We start from the raw sequence: 26249 nt of genomic DNA on the forward strand, positions 1-26249 counted from the left end.
GTTAATGACTCGCTTAGATCACAGGGAAACCAATGTTCCCACTGTTATTACTGCTTGCTGTGTGCTCCACAATATCTGTGAGAGTAAGGGGGAGACGTTTATGGCAGAGTGGGAGGTTGAGGCAAATCGCCTGGCCAGACACCAGGGCGGTTAGAAGAGCACAGGAGGGCGCAGTACGCATCAGAGAAGCTTTGAAAACCAGTTTCATGACTGGCCAGACTACGGTGTGAAAGTTCTGTTTGTTTCTCCTTGATGAAACCCCCCACCCCTTGGTTCACGCTACTTCCCTGTAAGCTAACCACCTGCCCCTCCTCCCTTCAATCACCGCTTGCAGAGGCAATAAAGTCATTGTTGCTTTACATTCATGCATTCTTTATTCATTCATCACACAAATAGGGGGATGACTACCAAGGTAGCCCGGGGGGGGGGGGGGGGGTGGAGGAGGGAAGGAAAATGCCACACAGCACTTTAAGCACAGCACTTTAAAAGTTTACAACTTTAAAATTTATTGAATGACAGCCTTCTTTTTTTTGGGCAATCCTGTGTGGTGGAGTGGCTGGTTGGCCGGAGGCCCCCCCACCGTGTTTTTGGGCATCTGGGAGTGGAGGCTACGGAACTTGAGGAGGAGGGTGGTCCGTTACACAGGGGCTGTAGTGGTAGTCTGTGCTCCAGCTGCCTTTGCTGCAGCTCAACCATACACTGGAGCGTACTGGTTTGGTCCTGCAGCAGCCTCAGCTTTGAATCCTGCCTCCTCTCATCACGCTGCCGCCACATTTGAGCTTCAGCCCTGTCTTCAGCCCGCCACTTACTCTCTTCAGCCCGCCACCTCTCCTCCCGGTCATTTTGTGCTTTTCTGCACTGACATTATTTGCCTCCACGCATTCGTCTGTGCTCTGTCAGTGTGGGAGGACAGCATGAGCTCGGAGAACATGTCAGCGCAAGTGTTTTTTTTCTTTCTAAGCTTCACTAGCCTCTGGGAAGGAGAAGATCCTGTGATCATTGAAACACATGCAGCTGGTGGAGAAAAAAAAGGGACAGCGGTATTTAAAAAGACACATTTTATAAAACAGTGGCTACACTCTTTCAGGGTAAACCTTGCTGTTAACATTACATACATAACACATATGCTTTCGTTACAAGGTTGCATTTTGCCTCCCCCACACCGCATGGCTACCCCCTCAACCTTCCCCCCTCCCTGTGGCTAACAGCGGGGAACATTTCTGTTTAGCCACAGGCAAACAGCCCAGCAGGAATGGGCTCCTCTGAGTATCCCCTGAAGAAAAGCACTCTATTTCAACCAGGTGACCATGAATTATATCTCTCTCCTGAGGATAACACAGAGAGATAAAGAACGAATGTTGTTTAAATGCCAGCAAACATACACTGCAATTCTTTGTTCTACAATGATTCCCGAGTACGTGTTACTGGCCTGGAGCGGTAAAGTGTCCTACCATGAAGGACGCAATAAGGCTGCCCTCCCCAGAAACCTTTTGCAAAGGCTTTGGGAGTACATCTAGGAGAACCGCGAATGCAAGGGCAAAGTAATCCTTTCACATGCTTGCTTTTAAACCATGTACAGTATTTTAAAAGGTACACTCACCAGAGGTCCCTTCTCCGCCTGCTGGGTCCAGGAGGCAGCCTTGGGTGGGTTCGGGGGGTACTGGCTCCAGGTCCAAGGTGAGAAACAGTTCCTGGCTGTCGGGAAAACCGGTTTCTCCGCTTGCTTGCTGTGAGCTATCTACAACCTCCTCCTCCTCATCATCTTCTTCTTCGTTCCCAAAACCTGCTTCCGTATTGCCTCCAACTCCATTGAAGGAGTCAAACAACACGGCTGGGGTAGTGGTGGCTGAACCCCCTAAAATGTCATGCAGCTCATCATAGAAGCGGCATGTTTGGGGCTCTGACCCGGAGCGGCCATTCGCCTCCCTGGTTTTCTGGTAGGCTTGCCTCAGCTCCTTCAGTTTCACGCAGCACTGCTTCGGGTCCCTGTTATGGCCTCTGTCCTTCATGCCCTGGGAGATTTTGACAAAGGTTTTGGCATTTCGAAAACTGGAACGGAGTTCTGATAGCACGGATTCCTCTCCCCAAACAGCGATCAGATCCCATACCTCCCGTTGGGTCCATGCTGGAGCTCTTTTGCGATTCTGGGACTCCATCATGGTCACCTGTGCTGATGAGCTCTGCATGGTCACCTGCAGCTTGCCACGCTGGCCAAACAGGAAATGAGATTCAAAAGTTCGCGGTTCTTTTCCTGTCTACCTGGCCAGTGCATCTGAGTTGAGTGTGCTGTCCAGAGCAGTCACAATGGAGCACTCTGGGATTGCTCCCGGAGGCCAATACCGTCAAATTGTGTCCACAGTATCCCAAATTCGAGCCGGCAAGGCCGATTTAAGCGCTAATCCACTTGGCGGGGGTGGAGTAAGGAAATCGATTTTAAGAGCCCTTTAAGTCGAAATAAAGGGCTTCATCGTGTGGATCGGGTGCAGGTTTACATTGATTTAATGCTGCTAAATTCAACCTAAAGTCCAAGTGTAGACCAGGGCTAATAGACAATTATGCTCCTCTGGCACAATGGAACGCTCAACAATAAGAGTAAAGGTCGTCCATGCTGGAGACAGCGTTTCCTCAGGAGGCTGTCAGACTGTGAAATGAACTCCAAGAACTAAGGGCCATCACAGACCCTTACCCCTTTCTGCTCCAAGTGCAAGGCAACTTTTGATTTTTGCCTTCTCTAATATATAGCAACAGAGGTGTGTGTGCGTGTGTATGTGTAAGAAAAAGAAAAACCACCCAAACAAGATACTCCACTGCACATTATTCCTTTGGGGAGGATGAGAGAACAAACAAGTGAAACATTAGTAGTGACTTTGCTTAATGCACTGCTGGAAGGCTCTCAGATACAATGGTGACGTGTAGTATAAAAACCTGTATAGAATACAATTACTCCCTTTCATGCTTTGAACTACTTTAAATGCCAGCATTAATATAACTTGGCATCTGAGTTAGCACCCATTGTAATGAATGGGGAAGTCCTTAACTCTCAAGGCTGTTGTTTCAGGTTCTTTGCATACTGCAGCAGATAGTCTTCAGTTCTTCAAGCAGATGCAGCTGTGTATTCCGCTTATCTGTGTATGGGCCCAGCTCACAGGAGCCAGAGAAGTTTGCCTAGCAGTACTGGTAGGAGGTGGTATACTTAATGTTTTGAATGTTTTGAATGTTTTGTTTGCAGCCATATCAAAAAAAAAACTTTTAAAAGTACAGCTGAGACTCTGGAAAATATTTGAGGCCCGCCTAGCCCATTATGCCCCACATGTCAGGAAATGCTGTCTCATGCCTAGATTTTCAGAAACCTGTATGTGTAGACTTCAGCTCCTAAACCAATATTTAGGCACCTAACTATAAGGGTATGTCTACACTACGGAATAAGGTTGAATTTATAGAAGTCGGTTTTTTAGAAATCGGTTTTATATATTCGAGTGTGCGTGTCCCCACAGAAAATGCTCTAAGTGCATTAACTCGGCGGAGCGCTTCCACAGTACCGAGGCTAGAGTCGACTTCCGGAGCATTGCACTGTGGGTAGCTATCCCACAGTTCCCGCAGTCTCCGCTGCCCATTGGAATTCTGGGTTGAGATCCCAATGCCTGATGGGGCTAAAACATTGTCGCGGGTGGTTCTGGGTACATATCGTCAGGCCCCCGTTCCCTCCCTCCCTCCGTGAAAGCAAGGGCAGACAATTGTTTCGCGCCTTTTTTCCTGAGTTACCTGTGCAGACGCCATACCACGGCAAGCATGGAGCCCGCTCAGGTAACCGTCACCCTATGTCTCCTGGGTGCTGGCAGACGCGGTATGGCATTGCTACACAGTAGCAGCAACCCCTTGCCTTGTGGTAGCAGACGGTACAGTACGACTGGTAGCCGTCATCGTCATGTCCGAGGTGCTCCTGGCCACGTCGGCTGGGAGCGCCTGGGCAGACATGGGCGCAGGGACTAAATTTGGAGTGACTTGACCAGGTCATTCTCTTTAGTCCTGCAGTCAGTCCTATTGAACCGTCTTATGGTGAGTGGGCAGGCGATACGGACTGCTAGCAGTCATACTGTACCATCTTCTGCCGAGCACCCATGAGATGTGGATGGCATGCAGTCCTTCTGCACCGTCTGCTGCCAGCCAAAGATGTAAAAGATAGATGGAGTGGGTCAAAACAAGAAATAGACCAGATTTGTTTTGTACTCATTTGCCTCCTCCCCTGTCTAGGGGACTCATTCCTCTAGGTCACACTGCAGTCACTCACAGAGAAGGTGCAGCGAGGTAAATCTAGCCATGTATCAATCAGAGGCCAGGCTAACCTCCTTGTTCCAATAAGAATGATAACTTAGGTGCACCATTTCTTATTGGAACCCTCCGTGAAGTCCTGCCTGAAATACTCCTTGATGTAAAGACACCCCCTTTGTTGATTTTAGCTCCCTGAAGCCAACCCTGTAAGCCGTGTTGTCAGTCGCCCCTCCCTCCGTCAGAGCAACGGCAGACAATCATTCCGCGCCTTTTTTCTGTGCGGACGCCATACCAAGGCAAGCATGGAGGCCGCTCAGCTCACTTTTGCAATTAGGAGCACATTAAACACCACACGCATTATCCAGCAGTATATGCGGCACCAGAACCTGGCAGAGCGATACCGGGTGAGGAGGCGACGTCAGCGCAGTCACGTGAGTGATCAGGACATGGACACAGATTTCTCTGAAAGCATGGGCCCTGCCAATGCATGCATCATGGTGCTAATGTGGCAGATTCATGCTGTGGAACGCCGATTCTGGGCTTGGGAAACAAGCACAGACTGGTGGGACCGCATAGTGTTGCAGGTCTGGGATGATTCCCAGTGACTGCGAAACTTTTGCATGCGTAAGGGCACTTCCATGGAACTTTGTGACTTGCTTTCCCCTGCCCTGAGGTGCATGAATACCAAGATGAGAGCAGCCCTCACAGTTGAGAAGCGAGTGGCGATAGCCCTGTGGAAGCTTGCAACGCCAGACAGCTACCGGTCAGTTGGGAATCAATTTGGAGTGGGCAAATCTACTGTGGGGGCTGCTGTGATGCAAGTAGCCCATGCAATCAAAGATCTGCTGATATCAAGGGTAGTGACCCTGGGAAATGTGCAGGTCATAGTGGATGGCTTTGCTGCAATGGGATTCCCTAACTGTGGTGGGGCTATAGACGGAGCCCATATCCCTATCTTGGCACCGGAGCACCAAGCCGGCGAGTACATAAACCGCAAGGGGTACTTTTTGATAGTGCTGCAAGCTCTGGTGGATCACAAGGGACGTTTCACCAACATCAACGTGGGATGGCCGGGAAAGGTGCATGATGCTCACATCTTCAGGAACTCTGGTTTGTTTCAAAAGCTGCAGGAAGGGACTTTATTCCCAGACCAGAAAATAACTGTTGGGGATGTTGAAATGCCTATATGTATGCTTGGGGACCCAGCCTACCCCTTAATGCCATGGCTCATGAAGCCGTACACAGGCAGCCTGGACAGTAGTCAGGAGCTATTCAACTACAGGCTGAGCAAGTGCAGAATGGTGGTAGAATGTGCATTTGGACGTTTAAAGGCGCGCTGGCGCAGTTTACTGACTCGCTTAGATCACAGGGAAACTAATATTCCCACTGTTATTACTGCTTGCTGTGTGCTCCACAATATCTGTGAGAGTAAGGGGGAGACGTTTATGGCGGGGTGGGAGGTTGAGGCAAATCGCCTGGCTGCTGGTTACGTGCAGCCAGACACCAGGGCTGTTAGAAGAGCACAGGAGGGCGCGGTACGCATCAGAGAAGCTTTGAAAACCAGTTTCATGACTGGCCAGGCTACGGTGTGAAAGTTCTGTTTGTTTCTCCTTGATGAAACCCCCCGCCCCTTGGTTCACTCTACTTCCCTGTAAGCTAACCACCCTCCCCTCCTCCCTTCAATCACTGCTTGCAGAGGCAATAAAGTCATTGTTGCTTCACATTCATGCATTCTTTATTCATTCATCACACAAATAGGGGGACGACTACCAAGGTAGCCCAGGAGGGGTGGTGGAGGAGGGAAGGAAAATGCCACATAGCACTTTAAAAGTTTACAACTTTAAAATTTATTGAATGACAGCCTTCTTTTTTTTGGGCAATCCTCTGTGGTGGAGTGGCTGGTTGTCCGGAGGCCCCCCCACCGCGTTCTTGGGCGTCTGGGTGTGGAGGCTATGGAACTTGGGGAGGAGGGCAGTTGGTTACACAGGGGCTGTAGCAGCGGTCTGTGCTCTTGCTCTCTTCCCTGCAGCTCAACCGTACTCTTGGTTACAGAGGGGCTGCAGTGGCAGTCTGTGCTCCAGCTGCCTTTGCTGCAGCTCAACCATACACTGGAGCGTACTGGTTTGGTCCTGCAGCAGCCTCAGCTTTGAATCCTGCCTCCTCTCATCACGCTGCCGCCACATTTGAGCTTCAGCCCTGTCTTCAGCCCGCGACCTCTCCTCCCGGTCATTTTGTGCTTTCCTGCACTCTGACATTATTTACCTCCACGCATTCGTCTGTGCTCTGTCAGTGTGGGAAGACAGCATGAGCTCGGAGAACATTTCATCGCGAGTGCGTTTTTTTTTTTTCTTTCTAAGCTTCACAAGCCTCTGGGAAGGAGAAGATCCTGTGATCATTGAAACACATGCAGCTGGTGGAGAAAAAAAAAGGGACAGCGGTATTTAAAAAGACACATTTTATAAAACAGAGGCTACACTCTTTCAGGGTAATCCTTGCTGTTAACATTACATACATAGCACATGTGCTTTCGTTACAAGGTCGCATTTTGCCTCCTCCCACCGCGTGACTAACCCCTCAACCTTCCCCCCTCCCTGCGGCTAACAGCGGGGAACATTTCTGTTTAGCCACAGGCAAACAGCCCAGCAGAAATGGGCTCCTCTGAGTGTCCCCTGAAGAAAAGCACTCTATTTCAACCAGGTGACCATGAATTATATCTCACTCTCCTGAGGATAACACAGAGAGATAAAGAACGGATGTTGTTTGAATGCCAGCAAACATACACTGCAATGCTTTGTTCTACAATGATTTCCGAGTACGTGTTACTGGCCTGGAGCGGTAAAGTGTCCTACCATGAAGGACGCAATAAGGCTGCCCTCCCCAGAAACCTTTTGCAAAGGCTTTAGGACTACATCTAGGAGAACCGCAAATGCCAGGGCAAAGTAATCCTTTCACATGCTTGCTTTTAAACCATGTATAGTATTTTAAAAGGTACACTCACCAGAGGTCCCTTCTCCACCTGCTGGGTCCAGGAGGCAGCCTTGGGTGGGTTCGGGGGGTACCGGCTCCAGGTCCAGGGTGAGAAACAGTTCCTGGCTGTCGGGAAAACCGGTTTCTCCGCTTGCTTGCTGTGAGCTATCTACAACCTCCTCCTCCTCCTCATCTTCTTCCTCGTCCCCAAAACCTGCTTCCGTATTGCCTCCATCTCCATTGAAGGAGTCAAACAACACGGCTGGGGTAGTGGTGGCTGAACCCCCTAAAATGTCATGCAGCTCATCATAGAAGTGGCATGTTTGGGGCTCTGACCCAGAGCGGCTGTTCGCCTCTGGTTTTCTGGTAGGCTTGCCTCAGCTCCTTCAGTTTCACGCGGCACTGCTTCGGGTCCCTGTTATGGCCTCTGTCCTTCATGCCCTGGGAGATTTTGACAAAGGTTTTGGCATTTCGAAAACTGGAACGGAGTTCTGATGGCACGGATTCCTCTCCCCAAACAGCGATCAGATCCCGTACCTTCCGTTCGGTCCATGCTGGAGCTCTTTTGCGATTCTGGGACTCCATCATGGTCACCTGTGCTGATGAGCTCTGCATGGTCACCTGCAGCTTGCCACGCTGGCCAAACAGGAAATGAGATTCAAAAGTTCGCGGTTCTTTTCCTGTCTACCTGGCCAGTGCATCTGAGTTGAGAGTGCTGTCCAGAGCGGTCATAATGGAGCACTCTGGGATAGCTCCCGGAGGCCAATACCATCGAATTGTGTCCACAGTACCCCAAATTCGAGCCGGCAACGTTGATTTAAGTGCTAATCCACTTGTCAGGGGTAGAGTAAGGAAATCGATTTTAAGAGCCCTTTAAGTCGAAATAAAGGGCTTCATTGTGTGGACCGGTGCAGGTTTACATCGATTTAACGCTGCTAAATTCGACCTAAAGTCCTAGTGTAGACCAGGGCTAAGTAACCTGCTTTTGATTAATGCTGAGCACCCAGCAGCTCCTATTGACTGCTAGATGCTCAGCACTCTCAAAAACCAGGCCCCACGTTTTGGTGCCTAAATGTGGACCTAAACTTTATTCAGCTTTTGTCTTTAAAAATCTTTGCCTTAATGTGCATCTTGTCTCATATAGAGCTACCTCTATGTTTCATAAAAGTGAATAAGCATTCTTAACATGAAAAGCATACACACGTTAATTTACATGTTTAGTGCAGCATACAAATGTTGTGTAAAATTAAGCTGTATTTTAGTCATGAGTGGCTAAAAAAAAGCCTAAATTACTATTTTCTGTTGGCTGCATCCTTCTAAAAGGGTCTTCAGAACTGAACTTGTGAGGGGGAAGAATGTGTGAATATTCAGCTTGGAGCAGAAGAAGCAGATGCTGTGGGATGTTCATACTTAACTTTGATGTGGATGGGGGGGGTTGCTTAATACAGAGAGACAGCCCCTAAATTCCTACCAACAGTTATGGGTTTGAGAATCCCCATGACTCCTTTTTTCTAAGGGTGTGTCTACACTGCCCGTGTTACAGTGCCGCTGCGGCCGTGCTGTGATGTAGGCACTGTAGAGACACTTTATCACCGGGGGAGAGCTCTCCCGGTGATTTAAAAAAAACAAACCACCCCCCTGAACAGTGGTGGCTTTATCGCTGGGAGCACAGCTCCCAGCACTAGAGGGCTGTCTATACTGGCACTTTGCAGCCCTAAAATTGTTGTTGATCAGAGGGGGTTTTCTTTCACACCCCTGAATGACTAAGTTTTAGCGCTAAAAGAGGCTGTCTCCACCCTGCCGAAGTGTGATATGTGCAAATTGTCTTCCATCCTTTGAAGGAATTTATCAGCACTCCTCAATTACAAGTAACTTCTGCATCCAGTGGATGATATGGTACCTAGTGCCAAGTCAGGGGCTTAACGTACCTGAAGGTAGGAGGTCTAGTTCTGTGAGCCCCTTCTGCAGTTCAAGTAGAAAACATGCACCTGGTGGGTATGCAACTTTTGAGGTGCGTCTTCTGCCCTGAGCCTTGGCTTTGGGTCTCTCTGGCTTAGCATACATTCAGCAATACCGTGTTCCATGGGAGAGAATGGATCTAAAGACTGTCACAGGGGATAGCTGCATATGCTGTTCCATGTCGAAGTGTGCTCAGACTATACTGGGGAAAAGAGCCCCCTCTGATCTCAAGTGAAGCTGTCCTGCACTTCCCGCTGCAGGTTCTTTGCCTCATGTGACCTACAGCAAGGGATCTGCCTGGTCTTCCCTGAGATGGCATTGCCCTGGGTTTGTGGAACCTGTACTGATCAAATTTGTAGATGGCAGTAGGAAACACATGGAAAACCAGTACTAAACTCCAAAGTTGCCTGGAAAGAGTACTGGAGCTGTATTTAGCAAGAAAAAAAATTGATATGAACATTTCTCCTCCAGCATGAGAAGAAGAAATAATAACCATAGATACCCAAATAGTCACTCCTCACAGTCTCTCAATATCACTTTCCTAATATCTTATGATATAACCAAAGACAGCAGTTGCTGCATGGGAAGTGGTGATTTGGAATGGGTACGGTGGCTGAGAAATAGAAGTCCAAGAGAAGATCTCTGTCCTGAGAATTGGTGCACAGCATGAAAAAGTTTAAGTAGCAGTTTAAGGTAAATATACTTTTTTTGTGGCAGGGGCAGGAGTGGAGGAGATTGGGGCGCGCGGAGGTTGGAATGACTGAGAAAGCAGCTGCCTGCATGTTAAGAATTTAGTAGTCATAAATTGAAGGGAAAGGAAATGCAGAAAATGTTTACTTAATTGTAACATTAATGAGGTTTAAAAAAATAAATCCCATGTCTCAGCCTCTCTCAAATCCTTCCTCTGGGCTTCTCTTCACAAGGCAATTAGGTTACATTAGATGCAACCCTGAGGAGCTGTTACAACTAACCCAATGTTAAATGCAACTTAGCACTCTCTGTAGGTAGTCTGTTATATTCAACGTGTCAGTTACCATAACTTAGTCATATTCTAACACAATATACATTTCTCAGGCTAGACAAGACCTCTGACTAGCTAGTCCCTTAAGTAACTAGTTCAGACTTCCCAACAAACAACTAGGCTTGGCAGAATTAACTTACAATGTTGACAGGTAATATCAATGTTTCTATTTAAGCATTTTTTCCATATTTATTGAATTAAATTTTCAGTTGCACAAAATTATGGGTTTTAAGCTTTTCCAATTTTTATAAATTTTAACTTTTCACCCTTGTGGGAAATTATAGGAGGTAGATAATCATTTAAGAACAGCAAATGTTGAGATTCAAGAAGTTAGCTTTATAACCATCAAAACACTAATTTTCAACATCACATTCCAAAATGTACAAAGTGAATATCCTTAAATCAAACTAAGTTCTCAAGCAGCATTTTTCTTTCTTTGACACTGTAAACTTAGGTTATTAGTATTTAAAATTTGTGTGTGTATAAACTTGTTTACCGATAAAAATCCAATCCTTCCAAGCCTACATATAATCAACTCTTCTTTTGAGAGCGTTGTATAGTTAGAGCCAAATTCACTGCTGGCTCAGTTTTGTGGGAACCCATGTGGATGAGCTTGGGTACACCAGAGCTAAGATAGGTTTGTACTAGGGTTGTTGGTTAATTGCAATTAACTCATGCAATTAACTCAAAATCAATCACAATCACCCGGTTAAACAATAGAATATCAATTGAAATTTAATATTTGTTTTTCTCTATTTTCAAATATTGATTTGTTAACACAATACTAAGTGTACAATGCTCAGTTTATTAAATATTTGCACTGTAAAAGATTTTTCAATTAACCTCAAGTATTGTAGTGCAATCTCTATCATGAAAGTGCAATTTACACATGTAGATTTGTTACAAAACTGCACTCAAAAAACAAAACAATGCAAAACTTTAGAGCCTACAAGTCCACTCAGTCCTACTTCTCGTTCAGCCAATTGCTAAGAGAAACAAGTTTGTTTACATTCACAGGAGATAATGCTGCCCACTACTTATTTACAATGTCACCAGAAAATGAGAACAGGCATTTGCATGGCACTTTTGTAGCCAGCATTGTAAGGTATCTACGTGCCAGATATGCTAACATTTGTATGCCCCTTCATGCTTTGGCTACCATTCCAGAGGACATGCTTCCATATCGATGATGCTCATTAAAAGAAGTGTTGACATTTGTGACTGAACTCCTTGTGGGAGAATTGTATTTCTCTGGCTCTATTTTACCTGCATTCTGCCATATATTTCATGTTATAGCAGTCTCGAATGATGACTCAGCATATGCTGTTCATTTTAAGAACACTTTCGCTGCAGATTTGACAAAACACAAAGAAGGTACCAATGTGAGACTTCCAAAGATAGCTACAGCACTCGATCCAAAGCTTAAGAATCTGAAGTGCCTTCCAAAATCTGAGAGGGATGAGGTGTGGAGTACGCTTTCAGAAGTTTTAAAAGAGCAATGCTCTGATGTAGAAACTACAGAACCCAAAACACCAAAAAGGAAAATCAACATTCTGCTGGTGGCATTGGACTCAGATGATGAAAATGAACATGCATCAGTCCACACTGCTTTGGATTGTTATCGAGCGGAACCTAACATCAGCATGGATGCATGTCCTCTGGAATGGTGGTTGAAGCATGAAGGGACACATGAATCTTTAGCGCATCTGGCATCTAAATATCTTGTGATGCTGGCTACCACAGTGCCATGCGAACACCTGTTCTCACTTTCAGGTGACATTTTGAACAAGAAGTGGGCAGCATTATCTCCTGCAAATGTAAACAAACTTGTTTGAATGATTGGCTTAACAAGGAATAGGACTGAGTAGACTTGTAGGCTCTAAAGTTTTACATTGTTTTATTTTTGAATGAAGGTTTTTGTACATAATTCTACTTTTGTAAGTTCAACTTTTGTGATAGAGATTGCACTACAGAACTTGTATTAGGTGAATTGAAAAATACAGTCTTGGTTTTTTTACAGCGCAAATATGTATAATCAAATATAAAGTAAGCACTCTACACTTTGTATTGTTATTGAAATCAATATATTTGAAAATGTGGAAAACATCCAAAAATTTAAATAAATGGTATTCTATTGTTTAACAGTGCAATTATTTTTAATTATTGAACAGCCCTAGTTTGTACAGGTAGGCCAGCAAATAGCAGCACTACAGGCCTGATTCAGGAAGGCACTTATGTATGCTTAATCCCATTGTTAAGCATATGCTTGAGTGCTGTCTTGAATGGGGGTGCTTTACTGAAACAAGGCCACAGATCAGGATACTGAAAGGTATGCAGCCATCATAGTCCATCTGTGCAGTGAGTAGCAGGTTCATCTCTAGATTCAAATCACAGGCATTAGGTGGTTATAAACCTTGTATTTTGTTAATGTTTGTATTCAATAGCCGCATAAACTAAAGTGCAGGGACTGGGAGGAGGGTGAAACTCTTCAGTGTACAGACAGGTGACAAAATGATGATTTTAATATCTCTAGTTCTTGCCACTTAATTATCTAATGCCTCCTAATAAAATCCCCCATTTGCCTGTTCATGTTTCCAGGCTGGAGCTTGTATTTCTGTTTATTTTGCTTTGGGATCACATAACATTTAATAATTTATGTCCAAACAGCCATCTCATTTTGTCCACCAGCATTTCAATTTCATCGTCTTTAAAGAGTGCCTAAGAAAAGGTATTTTTGCTGCATAAGCAAAAGTTATTGATCTATCCACCTCTAAAACCTGGGAGTAACATTCATAAGTGAGGCAAAGTATAATATATTTTACAGGAAGACTCCTCCATTATGTTGCAGAAGACATCATCATACGGAGACCTCAGGCAACCAGCTCCCTAACAAGAACATCTCTGCTAAAGGATGGGGTCAGTTAGCAAGGGCAGCTCTTGTACAAACAGCAGCACTATCAGTGGCTGGAAAATTAAGCCTGGATGGGCCTACTGAAAAACCCACGTGTCTACCATTTCTCTCAACTGCCATGCTAATCTGCCATGGAATGAGGCCAGTTGGTCTAGTTCTGCCCAATCAGTGCTGTAATCCAAGAAGGATCCATTGCCCACATTAGCCAACTGCAAGGTGAGCTTGTGTGAAAAAGGAAGGTCAGTAGCATGCTACAATATTTGACTTTTTTAGCTTGAGACATCTACAATCCCTAGTACTTGTTTTCAAATCCATACTTGCTCTTGCAGGTTGTTCATTCACTAGTTCCAACCTGACTGATGCAAGTGTTTCCATTGGTTTTTATAGATGAAAAATAAATTAGTGTAGATTTTTATAGCTGCTGCATTTAAGTGGCATGTGAGGCAGCATGGGTTAGTGGATAAGGAATTGAATTGCAAGTCTGGACATCTGGGTTTATTCCCAGAATCCCCATGTGCTGATTAACGTATATAGTCTTAGTCACTTCTCCTGCTCTGTGCCTCACTTTCCCCTTTCTCCGTTTGTCTGGTCTATTTAGATTGTAAGCTATTTGGAACAGGTACTGTCTCACTGAGTTTGTACAGAGCCTAGAACAGTGCAGACTGTCTTGGTTGGGGCTTCTAGTACAAAATAATATGAGAAAATGTTTATTTTGCTGTTACAGAATTATAGTATTGCTCTGATATCATGTTTATATTCTATTAAATTTATTTAGATTTATTGAAAATATGTCCAACCACTGCTGTTGCAGCAGGCACAAAATGTATTTATAAGAACATAAAAAGAGAGATTGGATCAATATTCATAATTAGAACTCCCCCAACCCACCCAAATTAAACTCTAGCCTACTCAGCCATTCCCAGCCACTAAATCACCACATCAGGTCCTCTTCTTTCAGCAAAAGCCTGGGAAATCTGCAAATTCAGAATATGACCAACCAAGGTACAAGGATTCCTTCCATTCAAACCAGCTCCTAGCTGTGTCTGAACTACAGTGCAAGCTCCTTTCTGTGTAAAGTGCCAGGTATTGCTGCTTAAATAATAATAGCAGCCTATCCCAAGACATGCATGAATGGGATTCCACAGTCTCTCTCGCTCTTTCCCCTCTAATCAAGAGTGGTGGGTTGGAAGATTGGTGTAGCTTTACATTTGAAATAGCTTAACTTAAAAGAAGAAAAGAAATTAATACAATTGTATTATTAGAAATACACAAGCCCTATCCTGCAAACCTGCAGTGTCCTGTGACTTCCGCAGGGCACTTCATGTAAGGACCACTTGCATGGATGAAGGTTTGCAGGATGGGCCTATGGAAATCCTTGGAGCCTGTGTAGTCTCCCAGAGCAACCCTGGGTCTGATGCACTTAAGGTGAAACTGTGGTACCACTGCAGCCAATGGCAAAACTCCCACTGATTCAATGGGCCAGGATTTTATCCTTAATCTTTCGGATAACCATAGTATGCTGACGCTCTTTTTGTATGCTGTTTGATCCAAACACATTGATTCTGAAAAGCTGTACATGGTGTCCTAAACTGATGATGGATCTGCACTGAGGGCCTGATTTCACAAATCCTACTCACATTTAGTGCTTGCTAAATGGAATTAGATAAGAGAAATTTGAGACAAAACACTAACAAAAACACCTTCAAAAGTGGGAAAAGGGCAACGTTTTGAAATTCAGTCAAATCTCACTGTTAAACTAGAAAATTATGCAAATCTATAATGCACTTTCCAGAATGTACAGGATATCTGAGCCAACCATTTTCTCAATGGGTTGAGAAAATTCAATCCCAGGTGGGTAAAGTGTTTGGATCTTTGGCCGGAGGTAGAAGTGTGGCATTCACGTTGGTTTTAGTATATATGGATTTAACTCTTGGGGGGGATTTCTCATTTTTGTTCCAAAAGCTCCAAACTAAACATTCACATATTTTCTTAGGTGTCTAGTTGCCATAATACAAATAAATAATACTGTGAGAATTATTTTGCTGTTCTCTAGATATAGGCTAGTGTTCAGAAACAGTGTTTCCCTTCTATAATATTTATTTAGCTCTACTGAGAGCAGGCTATGCTTTCAGTTGAGAATTTACAAGAGCATAAAAGTACAGATTTGGCCAACTATAGGATTGATCCCTTATGGTACTGAGTATTCTGGCCCCAATTCAGCCATGTGTTCAATTTTAAACTTGAAACCAATAGTGTTACACCTGTTCTTTAGTAGTAGATTGGGGGCAGACTTCTTAGCAACTTGCAGAATCAAATCTATATTGCCAAATTCCCCATCTGGTCATTAACCCCAAAGTTGAAGCCCAAGGCTTTGTTAGCCATAGCCAGTCTTAGGCCCAGGCACCAAGTGCAGTTGTCCCCAACCATCCCATTCCTATTATAAATAAATTGCAACATGATAGCTTTGCTCTTTAACTGCTGCCTCCTTTAGACAATTGATTCCAGGTCCTCTGCACAGTTGCAATACAGGCTCTGGTTAGTTTCACAACCCTTGAGGATAACAGATGATCACATACTTCTATAGTGTTTGCTAAAACAGCCAGGTATGTTTGATTGTCATTCATTTATTTTTCAGTAAGTAACTTGTAAGTTACTTACTTTCAGTGACTTCCCATACATTTGTTACAGTGATGTAGATGGTTCTTCTGATTCCATAACAAGTTTTGACTTTAGGGATTAAATATTTCTGCCACTTTGTCTCACCCAGCTGAAACACATGTAAAATAAAGTGAGAATATTTATTTGAGTCATCCCTGTACTCAGAGGCCTCTGGAGGCCTAGCACAATGTGATGTATACACTGAAGAGCTCTTATAAATAGGAAAAGAACAGGGCCAAACTGTAAGTGATCATATTTAGGTGAGGAGAAAAATCCACTATTTGCTTCACCCCCACCAAGGCCCTCCCAGCACATATAAGTAAAGAGACAACACATATCATGGAACCCACATGGAAGGAAGACAGAAATGAACACTGGTGTGGGGAATAGCCCTGAGTCATGGGCTGTCAGTGGAGAAGGCCTTTCCTCCTCTCTTCAATATTACTTTATGGGATGAAGGGTCAGCATTTCCAGTCCAGCTTGCCTCAGAACGCCTATGGTCAGCATATAACAAAGTTGGTAACCCTTAGCATTTAGGGTGAAATTCTGCCCTGTGCAGTGGGCCAGTACAAGGTATTTGGGATCCCAAGTCAGCTTGGTTTTGGAAATTAAGGGATGCACAGGGATTGATACTCTGAATATCACCCTTCCAGAATGCTTCCTCCTTGCATTCCAGCAGCTGAGGATTTTGGGTATTGGTTCTAAACCAAGATGCACAATGCATGTCCTGGAGTGAGAGGTGTACTCCCATGAAATGTGAATACAATCAGGGAATGAAGATAAAAAGAAAATGAGTGATGAATGGATAAGCATTGAAGTTCCACATGGGAGAAAAAAGAATGATATGGACAGAGAGGATGTTGATTAGTTCTGGATTAATTTTAGGGTAGGAATTGATCATTTATAGCTTCCTGTACTGGGAGAAGGACTAGGTTTTGAGTTGACAGAACTGAAATCTTGCAAGCTGCTGTTGTGAGACTTTAGTTCCAACATCCAGGCTGCAATCAAGAGGTTTCTCCCATCTTGAATGGTGGAAGTTTTGTGAGATTTCCACCACCATAGGGCAAAGTCTCATGAGAACAGCTCTTTTCAGGAGATTTCTGCCCTATGCAAATGAGAAAATCAATTTCCCAAATGTGCAGCTATGAATTATGAGATTAGCTTATTTTTCATTCTCATATTAGGCTCCAATTTGACTGGTCAGTGGAGCATTGAAGAGAGACTGGCCCCAATCTGTTGTGGAAAAACCACCCTTTTATTTGCTACGTTTTTGCATATTGTCACATTGGATTTTCCCAGAAAAGATTTTAGACCATCTCCATCTAGAAATCACAAGCTGCCTCTTTAGAAATGTATCTAAAGGAGGACGCTATAACAACCACCACATGACCAGGTTTTTCCAAGCAAATAGGATGAACACTAGCTTTCTCCTGTTCCTAGCCTGGAAATTCATCCAGCTCTTGCCTATCAGAGAAGAGGAGTATGTCAGTGCCTACAACATATTCCAAGTGCTTTAATTTAAAAAAATAACCCTGGGTCAGATTCTTTCCTGTGCCGAGGTATACTTAACACTGGAGAGGTAGGCAGCCTGTAAAGAGGCCAGCTCTACGGATCTGATTCTCTACCATGTTCAACTCCAACCACAGCACATATTAGAGCAGTCTAAGCACTACTGTAATCTACATCAGCTGGCAGAAAGCCTCAAGGAACCATCAAGAGTAACTCATCACTCTGGCCCCACTTCCTCCAACCCCCTGTGTCAGGACTGGAAAGAGGTGGCTTAGGAGCTGGCTACACTGGCTTTACAGCAATTGAAAGCTCCTCCATGCGGTCGGGGGAAATTCTCTGCTGGCCAGATACAGCCAATATCTTACCCCTTTACACTCACACACTGGAGCTGGACCAGCAGGAGAGTCTCCAGACCCTTATGTTTTCAATCAAATCACAAATTACAAACCACTAAAGGCGAATGAACTGCAAAACAAGACAGTGATATTTGTATCAGCAGAGACAAAGACAACATGAGAGAGTTCACCTACATTTGCTCCAGGAACCTCTGTGCATTTCCTGTGCTTATGTCAGTTTGTAGGTGAAGCAGTTGGCTCAGAGAAATGACTAAAACCACCTTTTCTTTTTCTTGTAAGATAAAATCTCTGCTATACCCGTGGCAAGATGGCAAAGCATTAACTAGGTTGTTTGGACCCTGAGGATGGCACATGCAGCCCCTTGAGTGCAGGGGAGACTTGTGGCAAAGCGGATTTTATTTCAAAGCTGCTTTCAAGTTTGGAAAACATGCCTTTCAAAAGGAAAAAGGGATTAACTAATTGATCAGAGGGCTTGGTGCTGAAATAAACCCTGAAGACAAACACATGTTTAACTAAATTTAAAAACCCAGCACATCTGGCTTGGAGGCTTATAGAAAAGGTACCATTTATTTTTCCAAAAGGTGAGTGACTTATTTCAAATATACTATGAGGACTTGAATTTAAATGAATTATTGCCTCCTCATCATTTTCCTTCTCACGGATGTGTCATTTAGGCCTTGATCCTGCTGTTAAGAGTTAATGTAAAGATTTGCACAAAGGAAGCCATTTGCAGAGTGCACATCAAAAAATAGTATTAATCCTACAAAACCCAGGAACTAGGCTGTATATTCTTGGGCACCACCTACTAGCACCTTATCTATTAAATATTTATATAGATGCAGACATCTCTTGTAACCCCTGTAATGTCTAGTAGCAGATCAGGATTATAGGGATTACTGCTGCTGATTGTCTTAGAATTGTGCACAATGCTAGCCTGTGCTAAAAAACATCCTGTTATTTTTGTATTCTCACCCCCTGTGCATTGGTTTGGTTCGGTTCATTCATGTGTTACATCTGGTTGTCTTTGGCCAACAGGTTCTTTGGGGGCAGAGACTGGCATTTACTGTGTGTAGCTAGAGTGCCTCACACAATGGTGTACTGCTCTGGTTGGGGCAATGTAAATAATAAATATTATGATTATTAATCTAAGACCTGACTTTGCAACTCTTATGTTGAGCAGTAGTTATCCCTGGGGGTAGTCCCACTGCTCACAATCAGGGTACCAGTGTGAGTAAGTATTACTCAGCAGAGTAGGGGTTACAGAACTCAGTTCTTCATCTGCACAATATTTCAGTTTCTTTTGTTTGTTAATTTATTTGAGGCCTCCAGAAATATATGGACATAATTATACAGCATAGCAGATAAAACTGCTCTGGTTTTTAAACAAATTATGTACCCTTTCAAATTCTTGCCAATTCAGCCCTATATCTGGTCATAGCAAAGCTGCATTTGTCTACTAATTGTTTATCCACAGGCTTTTTACATAACCTTCCCTTATTATTTTCCCTTGTTTCTCCCTACACCTTTTCTGCCCAAGTTAGGCAGCAGTCCTGAAGGACAGCATGCTGCCAAAACGTTGAATCTTATCCTTCCTGACATCACTAGTCATAATATTCATCACTAAAGTTCACAGTGGGGACCTCTATGTAATCAGAGAAAATGGGTGTATTTCTTTTAATACAAGAAAGAAGTTCCCTCTCCTTGCCTCTGAAAAACATGATTCTGAATTTTACAGCAATCAATATTTATTCTATGGTGAAACCTAAAATTACTGTTGAGCTGGACTCCAAAGGTGGGTAACCCTTAGCATTTAGGGTGTACACTCTTTACACTATATAAAATCCTGGGGTTGCAACATAACTTGTGTTAGCATCTTCCACCTAGACTGTTGAATTTGTTTCCCCTGTTGAAATCTGTTTTACCCCTTCTCTCCCTTGGATTAGAGCTGTCTAGAACCTCAAATCTGAACCTCAGGGATGTGAGGATTTATATTGGAACTCTGGGAGGCAACTCTCCCTGACCTACAGGCTCAGATCCCAAACTGAAATTAACGTATTACATCCTGTATGCTTCCACTGTAGTCCTGTGGAGATCAACAATCCACCTCAGTGCAAAACCAGCCCTTGTTAGAAGAACCAGGGGGGTAATAAGCTGAACTCCCGTTTCAGGATATTTCTAGAATTCCACTGAAGCAAATTTGCAGTAATTTGCATTAGGTTCCCAGATGCTAAGGCCAACCAAACCAGCTTTGCAACAATTGTCCTGAAAAGAGACCAGTGCAGACATATACAATAAATCTAATATATTTATCTACTTGCTGTGTTTCTAAGGTATCTAGTTTTCTAAGCATGCACCCTTTAACTTGATAATAAGATATATTTTACTGGTCCTAAAATGATTGTAATTTGCCCTGGTAAGTGACTGAGTGAGAAATTTTAAGGCTGCCATAAACCAGTGTATTGATTCTTTCTGTGAAGCTCTGCAGACCAGAGTCTTCCTTTTGAAGCACTGCAAAGAGAATTGGTGCAAAGGATTCTGGGTTGTATCTGGGGAAAGCCAGTTGCCAAGTGGCTGAATATGGGGCATGGCATGAAAACCCCTGTTGCAGCAGAATTTCAGTTGAGATGCTTCCTTTGGAGTTCCCTTGAAAAGGCACCTTGCTCGAACAATTGTCAGTGGGATGTTTTCTCTTCAGGTTTTTCAGTTGTTTTTGAGTCCTGGTTGTAGAACTGTTTATATCACCTTTGGGATCCCTTGCAGCTGAAGCAGAAATTACATGCATCTCAGCAGAAGGCAACTGTTGCTGACCCAAGTGGAGGCAGAGAAATACCTTGTGGAAGTTCAAGCCCAAGAGCAGCAATGTTGAGAGCAAAAGGAGGTGAGAATGTTATTTAAAAGATGAAATGCTGCAGCTGAAGAGAAGGGTACAAGTGTCATATCAAGGATACTTTGTTTCAGAGAACTGTGGATGCTAAGAGCAGCTGATCTATTACATAAGTCATCAGGGACACCTACTGTCCCAGGATCAAATACTGCATGTGTTAATGGTTGAATGAGAACCACAATAGATTTGGTTTGGACAAGCCCCTGTTTGCCATATGTTACCACTGCTTGGCAGTAGGTAGCTGGGGCCTGCTCAGGCCCACGCTGTGCCCACAGCAAGAGGTGATGGGAGAAGTAAGTGGGGAAAGAGCTGTAAGAGGAGAGGGGGCAAGGTGGTGCAGGTTTGGGAGGCACGGGGAGCATGGGAAAGGGCCCAGAGGTGACACGTGGGGTGGCCATGTGCCCCCTCAGAACCTTTAAATTGTGCCTCCCCCCCCCCAAATCAAGAATTACATGTTGCCTCTGATAAATAGGGTTCCGCAAGGATCTGTACTGGGACGTGCACTGTTCAACAGATTCATAAATGATTTGGAAGAGGGGATGAATACTGGAGGTGGCAAAATTTGCAGATACAAAATTACTCAAGATAGTTAAGTGCAAAGCTGACTACCAAAGATCTCACAAAACTGGGTGACTGGGCAACAAAATTAGAGAGACAAGGTGGGTGAGGTTTCAGAGTAACAGCCGTGTTAGTCTGTATTCGCAAAAAGAAAAGGAGTACTTGTGGCACCTTAGAGACTAACCAATTTATTTGAGCATAAGCTTTCGTGAGCTACAGCTCACTTCATCAGATGCATACTGTGGAAAGTTTAGAAGATATTATATACACACAAAGCATGAAAAAATACCTCCTCCCACCCCACTCTCCTGCTAGTAATAGCTTATCTGAAGTGATCACTCTCCTTACAATGTGTATGATAATCAAGGTGGGCCATTTCCAGCACAAATTCAGGGTTTAACAAGAACGTGGGGGGGGGGTAGGAAAAAACAAGGGGAAATAGGCTACCTTGCATAATGACTAAGCCATTCCCAGTCTCTATTCAAGCCCAAGTTAATTGTATCCAATTTGGATTTGTGCTGGAAATGGCCCAACTTGATCATCATACACATTGTATGAAGAGTAATCACTTTAGATAAGCTATTACCAGCAGGAGAGTGGGGTGGAAAGAGGTATTTTTTCATGCTTTGTGTGTATATAATAAGATCTTCTAAACTTTCCACAGTATGCCATGTAGCTCACGAAAGCTTATGCTCAAATAAATTGGTTAGTCTCTAAGGTGCCACAAGTACTCCCTTTTCTTTTTAAGGTGGGTGAGGGAATATCTTTTATTGAACCAACTTCTGTTGGTGAGAGAAGCTTTTGTGCCATGTAGAGTTCTTCAGGCCTGGGAAAGGTGTTAAGGGTGAGCTACAAAATGGTACATGAAATTCAATGTTGATCAGTGCAGCAACCATATAAATCCATGGTATGCCCACACCTTGAATACCACATGCAATTCTGGTTGCCCCATCAAAAAAAAAAAGTATTAGAATTGGAAAAAGTACAGAGAAGGGTAACAAAAGTGTTTAGGGATATGGACCTTCTTCCATATGAGGAAAGATTTGAAAGACTGGAACTGTTCAGTTTAGAAAAGAGACAGCTAAGGGGGAATAGGACTGAGGTTTATAAAATCATGAACGGTGTGGAGAAAGTGTTATTTTCCCCCTTCACATAAGAACTAGGGGTCATCCGATGAAATTAATAGGCAGTGGGTTTAAAACAAACATAAGGAAATACTTCATGCAACACAGTCAACCTGTAGAACTCATTCCAATGGGATGTTGTGAAGGCCAGAAGTATCAAATTCTTTTTTGAACCCAGTTATAAGTTCCTGGAGGACAGGTCCATCAATAGCTATTTGCCATGGTGGTCAGGGACACAACCCCATGCTCGACTGCCAGAAGCTGACACAGTATGGCCATTCTTATGATACTTTGAGAATTTTCTTCTTTGTTTTAGTTATTATTTGTAAAGTTTATTTTATTTATTTATTTTAACAGCACTTGTCACTGACAGCTAAATTTCTTCTCCATAACCTGCCATCAAACCCCCATCTGGAATTTTAGATGATAAAAGGGAGCTTTCTTTGCCATTATAGTTAAAAGCACAATGAAGGTAGACAGAATAACTATGGTGAGAGAAATCAGCATAAAAGAAGATAGACATCTGAAGCATGAAGGGAATTAAATTAAGCACCAGCTGAAAGAAGAAATGAAGGAAAGTTCTAAATTTAAGAAAAATGAGTTCTCTTATACCTTTTACCTTTGTATTGGATGTATCTTGAAGGCTGAGGACCCGATTCTCCTCCCACTTACACCAGTGTGACTGTTTACTTCACTGGAGTTACTCCTAGTTTACACTATTGTACATAGAGGAGAACCATGACTCAATTTCATGGCTTGAGTGTGGCCAGCTCTTGTGATTTTATCATGAGTCTGAAGATATTTGGTGTTTTTCCCTAAAGCCCCAGCTGCTGGAATCAAGGGTTTGCATGAGAATCTCAGCTTTAGTTTTTTAAAGAGCAAGCTCCTAGCCCTTGTGGTTCCAGAGAGAAGCTGGAAAATGTGAAGAGAAGAAGCCAACATTTATTACTTTTTTTAAATGTAAAGATTTTTCAGCCAGACACATGATTTTTGAAAGCTTGGGGTTGGCAATACTATAGTCTCTGAAAATATGAGGGAGAGTAAAAAAAGAAAAAATATATAGCAATTTTACAGGCTAGTACATTGGGAAAGCACTGGTTATTTTATAACACAGATGTGCCTTTATGGTTATTCTGAAAATGACTATATTGTTTATTTCCTTTTGGTTTTCCAGAGAAGTATCTCAAAGATGGAGAGGCAGCAGCTGAAGAGGCTTTACAGAAAGCTACCATGCCTAAGTAAGAGGCCAAAAGGGGGAAATGTTTACTGGAATGTGACAGAAGAGAAGAGGAAAGAATGTGAGTTATGGATGAACACATACAATGTTCCTGAGGTCCTAAGAGGAGAACTCAAAACAGATAAAATAAGTTAGTATACCATAGGTATACAATATACAATCAAATACCATGGGTCTTAGAAAAGATTATTTTAAAAAAATCTTTTCTGTGTGCTCAATGGATGTTTTAGAAACCTTTAGCGGCATTAGGCAGAAGGTCACACTAGATGGTCATAATACTCCCTTCTGGTCTTAAAATGTATGAATCTCTGAAAGCAAAGACAGGAAGCGGTTGGCAGACAAGAAGTTGGGGAGTCTTCCAAGATCACATGAAAGCATGAAGCTGGTAGGAGGAGGAGATGAAGGGAGCAAGAACGAGAAAAGATTGGGAGGCACATGGGAGGTGGTAGGAAAGATTATGGAGTTCAACAGTGAGAGAGTGGAGGAAGTGGGATTATGAAGCAACTCAGTTATGGAGAGAGAGTTTTAAGTGGCAGTGGAATAGCCAAGAAGAGATGCACGAATGGTCAGAAGGGGTTGCAGGGGAAGGAGAGAAATAGAGTTGGGTTCTTTGGTATGAAGTTGAGGTATAGAGAGCATGAATGGAGAACACCAAAAGAGAAAAAAGGGAGAGGAACAGAATCACTCAATGAGATGCTGAAGGAAAGGTCAGTTGGGCTGGCTAGTGTAGAAATCAGGGTAGGGCATGGTCTCTTAATATTTTAAACTTAGACCAGAGTTTAAAGCTTGGCTAGAATACTGGTTATAAAACTGATAACTAACCCATCCAGACTGGCCAACTAAATTAGGTTTAGACCGTTCAACCTGGAACTATGTTTAAAATAAAAGGAGTACTTGTGGCACCTTAGAGGCTAACCAATTTATTTGAGCATAAGCTTTCGTGAGCTACAGCTCACTTCATCGGATGCATACTGTGGAAAGTGTAGAAGATCTTTTTATACACACAAAGCATGAAAAAATACCACCCCCCCACCCCACTCTCCTGCTGGTAATAGCTTAAAGTGATCACTCTCCTTACAATGTGTATGATAATCAAGGTGGGCCATTTCCAGCACAAATCCAGGGTTTAACAAGAAAAAACCCTTCTGGGGGGGAGGGTAGGAAAAAACAAGGGGAAATAGCCATTCCCAGTCTCTATTCAAGCCTAAGTCATTATGCAAGGTAACCTAAGTTAATTGTATCCAATTTGCAAATGAATTCCAATTCAATTTCTTGCTGGAGTCTGGATTTGAAGTTTTTTTGTTGTAATATTGCAACTTTCATGTCTGTAATCGCGTGACCAGAGAGATTGAAGTGTTCTCCAACTCGTTTATGAATGTTATAATTCTTGATATCTGATTTGTGTCCATTTATTCTTTTACGTAGAGACTGTCCAGTTTGACCAATGTACATGGCAGAGGGGCTTCTACATAGTGGCCAGGATGGTGTTATCAGGAAGATCACTGTAGACTCCCTCCTCAGACCTTACGGTACCAGCACTCCTAGCTACCTTTGAGACACCACTGACTTCCTGAGGAAACTACAATCCATCGGTGATCTTCCTGATAACACCATCCTGGCCACTATGGATGTAGAAGCCCTCTACACCAACATTCCACACAAAGATGGACTACAAGCCATCAAGAACACTATCCCTGATAATGTCACGGCTAACCTGGTGGCTGAACTTTGACTTTGTCCTTACCCATAGCTATTTTACATTTGGGGACAATGTATACCTTCAGATCAGCGGCACTGCTATGGGTACCCGCATGGCCTGACAGTATGCCAACATTTTTATGGCTGACTTAGAACAATGCTTCCTCAGCTCTCGTCCCCTAACGCCCCTACTCTACTTGCGCTATATTGATGACATTTTCATCATCTGGACCCATGGAAAAGAAGCCCTTGAGGAATTCCACCATGATTTCAACAATTTCCATCCCACCATCAACCTCAGCCTGGTCCAGTCCACACAAGAGATCCACTTCCTGGACACTACAGTGCTAAACGATGGTCTCATAACCGCCATCCTATACCGGAAACCTACTGACCGCTATTCCTACCTACATGCCTCCAGCTTTCACCCTGACCACACCACACAATCCATTGTCTACAGCCAAGCTCTGCGATACAACCGCATTTGCTCCAACCCCTCAGACAGAGACAAACACCTACAAGATCTCTATCAAGCATTCTTACAACTACAATACCCACCTGCGGAAGTGAAGAAACAGATTGATAGAGCCAGCAGTGTCCACCTACTACAGGACAGGCCTAACAAAGAAAATAACAGAACACCACTAGCCGTCACCTGCAGCCCCCAACTAAAACCCCTCCAAAGCATTATTAAGGATCTACAACCTATCCTGAAGGATGACCCAACACTCACAAATCTTGGGAGACAGGCCAGTCCTTGCCTACAGACAGCCCCCCAACCTGAAGCAAATACTCACCAGCAACCACATACCACACAACAGAACCACTAACCCAGGAACCTATCCTTGCAAAGCCTGTTGCCAACTGTGCCCACATATCTATTCAGGGGACACCATCACAGGGCCTAATAACATCAGCCACACTATCAGAGGCTCGTTCACCTGCACATCCACCAATGTGATATATGCCCCTCTTCCATGTACATTGGTCAAACTGGACAGTCTCTATGTAAAAGAATAAATGGACACAAATCAGATGTCAAGAATTATAACATTCATAAACCAGTCAGAGAACACTTCAATCTCTGGTCATGCGATT

The 26249-nt window shown here is 43.6% G+C and overlaps 1 long non-coding RNA gene across 1 annotated transcript in view; it reads right to left on the minus strand.

The window, feature by feature from the left end:
- LOC140912702 (uncharacterized) overlaps positions 1-26249 on the minus strand; it is a 61561-nt gene that overhangs the window by 26481 nt on the left and 8831 nt on the right. The window contains exon 2 of the long non-coding RNA XR_012159353.2: positions 15786-15894. This is a non-coding gene — a long non-coding RNA (uncharacterized LOC140912702). The remainder of the gene's footprint in view (positions 1-15785; positions 15895-26249) is intronic.

The sequence above is a fragment of the Lepidochelys kempii genome, chromosome 6, assembly GCF_965140285.1.
Source record: "Lepidochelys kempii isolate rLepKem1 chromosome 6, rLepKem1.hap1, whole genome shotgun sequence".
Taxonomy (NCBI): domain Eukaryota; kingdom Metazoa; phylum Chordata; order Testudines; family Cheloniidae; genus Lepidochelys; species Lepidochelys kempii.